This window comes from Cupressus sempervirens, chromosome 8 (assembly GCF_028749045.1).
Source record: "Cupressus sempervirens isolate cs-2001-9-10 chromosome 8, ASM2874904v1, whole genome shotgun sequence".
In the NCBI taxonomy this organism is placed as follows: domain Eukaryota; kingdom Viridiplantae; phylum Streptophyta; class Pinopsida; order Cupressales; family Cupressaceae; genus Cupressus; species Cupressus sempervirens.
Window position 1 is genome coordinate 470,413,609 of NC_143125.1, and position 4,867 is coordinate 470,418,475.

Here is a 4,867-nt window from a genome sequence, read left to right on the forward strand (position 1 = left end):
TTGTATTTTAGATTCCATATGGGTATTCTATTGCATCAGCTAGAGGAGACGAAACCTTAAGGTTTTGGGAAATCTTTGGAACTCTTGATAGCTAAAAGAGTACCAATTTTTACTAAAGCACCAGAAAGTATCCTTGGCAATAATTTTATGCATACTATCTAGTAATCTTGTGTGATGTTTGAGATGTGTTTAAGTGACATCATTAGAAACTCTATTTTTAGAGATATAAATAGAAAATTGAACAATCAGTATACAAATTAAAAAATATGAATTGGGATAATCATTGTACCCACCTTAACTTTGCACTAACAGCATTAATATCCACACAAATTTAATCTGAATGCATCGAAATCATAGGTGGAGAATTGTTTTTTCCACAGAGTGACCCATTGAACAAGCTAATTGATCCAAAGTGCTCCAGTGAATAAAGTAGTGTACAAGAAGTGCGTCCTGCCGTGATTTAAAAAATGCGACAAAATAAAAGGGTGATTGAAACCTTGGAATAATCAGAGGAAAGATCACTGCTCAGTAGAAGTGCGCCACCGAATATTGACCCGGAGAAAATGGAAGGAATTTCTACAGAAAGTGCGCCACTGCTTATTGCAATAGGGCCAAACAATAAAGTGGCTCTGTTTATTCCTAGATAGCAATCAGACTATAAGGCTATAAATTCAGATAGAATGTAGAATTCGTTGCCAAAGCAAGGGAGGTGGAGTTGATTATACATTAATCATGGGTGTAGTGAGCATTTTCAAGTCCGCAGTCACAACTGTAATCATCCTCTCTATGGGCTGTTGCGATGGAGGGAACTACTACAGAGTAGAGCTGATCCGCAGAGAGTCTGTTCAGTCTCCGCTGATGAAATCCCTCAACCTGACGAAGCCCGAAAGAATGCGGCTGTCTATGGAGCGGAGCAAAAGGCGGGTGGAAAGGCTGCAGGCGATGGCAAGAGGAGGAGCGAGCAGCTATTACAGCCCACTAACCGCAGGTGACGGCGAATTCATAATGCAGTTGGGCGTAGGGAGTCCATCTCCACTGCTGCAGCACCTGCTACCGGACACGGGCAGCGATCTCGTTTGGGTGCAATGCGGACCCAAGTGCACAATCTGTTTTCATCAGACAGACCCCTTGTACAATCCCCTTGCATCTCCCACCTACAAGGACCTCTCTTGCAACAGCAAATTTTGCACTCGGTCGGACGCAACCTACTGTAACTCTCGCCACACGTGCGGGTACTCTTACGGGTACGACGACGGCGCAAACACGACCGGAGACATGGCCACGGAAACATTCAGTCTCAAAGGATCGGCTTCGTCCGGTTGGAAAGTTCTTCCTCTGCTCGTGTTTGGGTGCGGTCACCGGCAGGAAGGACTCACGATTCCCGGCACCGCCGGTGTAGTCGGGCTGGGAAGAGGCGCGTTTTCTCTCACCTCCCAGCTGGGCAAAGCCATAAACAACAAGTTCTCTGTTTGGGACCCGTTGACGACGACGCGGGCGTCAGCGCTCTCTTTCTCGGGGACGCTCGTCTTCCCGGCCACTTCCAATCGACTTCTCTTGTTCGGCCGGAGGATTCCTACTACGTGGAGCTGCAGGGGATTAGTGTTGGCGGGAGGATGATTAAATATCCGGCTTCCACCTTCCGGAGTGGCGGTGTGATAGTCGATTCGGGAACTACGTACACTTATCTGGTTGAGCCCGCGTACAACGCCTTGCTTGCCGCCGTGAGGTCTACGGTGAAGGCTCCCGTTGCCAACGACGAGCCTCTCTGCTACAACTCTTCGGATGTGCAGCTCTCCAAGCTTCCACGAATTGCCTTTCATTTTGCAGGAAACGCGACGCTTGTTGCGCCTCCGCGGAACTCGTTTACAAGGGAAGAAGCTCTCAATGCGTTTTGCTTGGCGTATGAAACTGCTGGGCCTGTAGGTGAAGTGTCTATACTTGGCAATATTCTGCAACAGAATTTCAATTTCATTTTTGATACGGCCAAGAACAAACTCTCGTTTGCTCCCGCCGTCTGTGACAATCTCTGATGTAACTGGGCGAATGTTCTAATAAGTCCATCTGTAGTATTAAGATCGATAAGTTATAATAATAATTATACTAAGGTGATCTGTGTACACAACTTATTTCAGTTATATCACGAGTGACTTGTGTGGTCTTGTAGTCTCTATCTCTTTATCTAACTAGCACTTGCACTAGAAAGAGGTGCAAGGGGTACGTCGATAAATTTTATTAAAAAAGGAAAATTTAAAAGATGTCAAATTTAAGGAAAGATTTAAAATTGTTAGTATAGAATTAGTAATTTATATAGAATAGAGGTATATATACATGAGTAACCTCTTTAGAGGTTCATATATTATACGACTTTAATGTACATTTGTTGAAATATTTTTTCAGTTGTAAATAAAAAAGGATTGGAAATCATAAATGAAGCTTCATATTACATAAGGCAGTGTGTAAAAGGAAAGGTCTTCAAAAAATTTTGTTCTTTAGGAATCATTCATTAGAAACCTCCTTGAGCTCATTAGCTTGTAAGTAGGATATTTTTTCCATAGCAAGTCAAATTGTGATATTTTTATCATGATTAAATTATGTAGGTTTTGAATCAAGCTCATTGACCCATGTTTCATGAGTAGTGGCTCACAAGAACTCATATATCATTAAAATGAATGGAAGACTTAAGCAATTATTTCATGTCTAAATGATGCTAACAAAGCCAAAACTTCCCATGAGGTTCCACATTCAATATTATATAAAGTCGAGTATTTTACATGTAACTATGAGCATGAAAATGTCATAGCTGAAAGTCAAATAAGATTTACATGCACTTGTTGTATGATATTGAGATGACATATATTCCACTAAATTATATGATTAATATTTTGTTGAAAAAAAAATGGTATTTGAAAAATAGTTTATTAATCTTCTCCCATTAATACAAGACCCATTAAAAGGTATTAATACCTATTGACATCAATTGATGGAAGGATAGTATATGAATTTTTTTTGTTTGTTATTCTTGTTAACTTGAATAGAATACTAACAAGATTCATCTTGGTTGAGAGTTGTGTAATATCCATGCTATGTTCATTTAAATCATTCAATTTAGTAATAACATTCAACACTAATAGGTTACAACCTAAGATGTTGAAACTAAAATACATGTTAACTTGCAGATATAGAAGGAAATGAATATGAATGAGTGGTCAAATTGTAGCTCTCTGCAATAGTCTATTGTAGGAAGTGAAGTAATGATCGATTCTTTATATTTATTTCAATCTTTTTTTTACTATGGCCAAAATAATATTTCTTTCAATCTCTATTTCACTGTGGTAGCTACATGGATGTTAATTATTTTTTGGTTGTGTGTGGATAGCTTGAGTCTCTACAAGTACTAGTCGGATGAAAGTGGAAAACATGATGTTTAAGGAATAATTATTAAGTTTAGTTTGAATATATAAGGTCTTCCCACTAATTAATCTCATTCAACTTTTGTCTTTTAGCATCTATCTCACAATGATGGGATGTTAGGGTTGATACTACTTCTTCTTCTTTAAGTTTAAAACCAATGAGTGAAAAATGCATGCAATAAAAATATTCAAAGTGGTACATGATTTGGGTTTCAATATGTAATGCATTAATTTGACTTTTTCTAATTTTGGAGGCACATAATACAACCCATATTCCTCCACTAGGAGTAGTTGTGAGTCAAGTAGTAGCCCTCAAAATAATGGAGGTACACAATAGCTTTATCTAGCTACAACTTCCTTGGAGCTCAGGACACCCTTTATGATCACACAAAATACCACTAATTCAAAGTCTATTATATTGAAGGCTCTCAGGATTTTATCTTTGGGAATGACCTTTCACCATATGAGGTTGACTTTTTCATTATTTGTGAGAAAGATAACCAATGCCAAAGCATCGAAGGATCAAATTCTTACCTCAAGATGATTAACTATTAAAGTTTTCGAAGATAATGTGGCTATGCTAATCAAAATGTTGACCAATGAGATTAGTAAGTTTAAATTTAGATTAGTTACTCTATATTTCAAATTAATTGGTCTTTTGGCCAAACAAATCTTAATTTGTTAGAAAAGGTAATGAACATTAAGTTTGTAAGATGAAAAAATACATTTAAGGATTAAAAAAATGATTGAGAAAATTTGTTTTCTAAAATTAATCCATTAATTTTCTAAAATTTATGGCTTTCACTAAAAATCTCAAACCAATGACTTTAGTCCTATTTAATTTTAATACCTCCAAGCTATTTGTCTTTTTGACATTGTGGCATAACTAAATATTACATAATATAAGAAAGTATATAAAAGTAACATTATATGAACAATATTTGTCTTGCTTAGTGCAAAGAAATTGTATTTTGCTGTAGGTATGCCTGGTATGACATATCAACTTTTAACACTTTTGTATTCTGGCAATGATTCAGAGTTTTCTTGCTAGTTCTTTCTCTGATGAGCCCTTGAACTAGTTTATTAATAAATATATTATATAAGTGCTATGTCACTTTTTTATTTAAAAAAAAAAACATTATATGAACAGTAACAACTTTTAAAGAGGAACAAAATATAGAAATGTAATATTGTGTTGTGTATTTGATATCGTAAGTGAATGATTAATAAGACTTGCAAATATTAAAAAGGATAAACAATAGTTAGTTAATGTATTAATTTTCCATCTCCACAAATCAATGAAAATTATCAAAACTTGTGTGGAAATTATCAAAACTTATGTGAATAAATTAAATAATATGTATAAATAATTTCTTAATTTTAATTGTATTTGTTGTTGCACAAAGAAAGCTAGATTCACATAATAATGTCTAGGTTTCTATTTAGGACATCTATCT

The 4,867-nt window shown here is 36.2% G+C and overlaps 1 pseudogene; it reads left to right on the forward strand.

Moving 5' to 3' along the window:
• The first annotated feature begins 732 nt into the window (after positions 1-732).
• LOC149543271 (aspartyl protease family protein 2-like) lies at positions 733-2,031 on the forward strand (annotated as a pseudogene).
• The last annotated feature ends 2,836 nt before the right edge of the window (positions 2,032-4,867 follow it).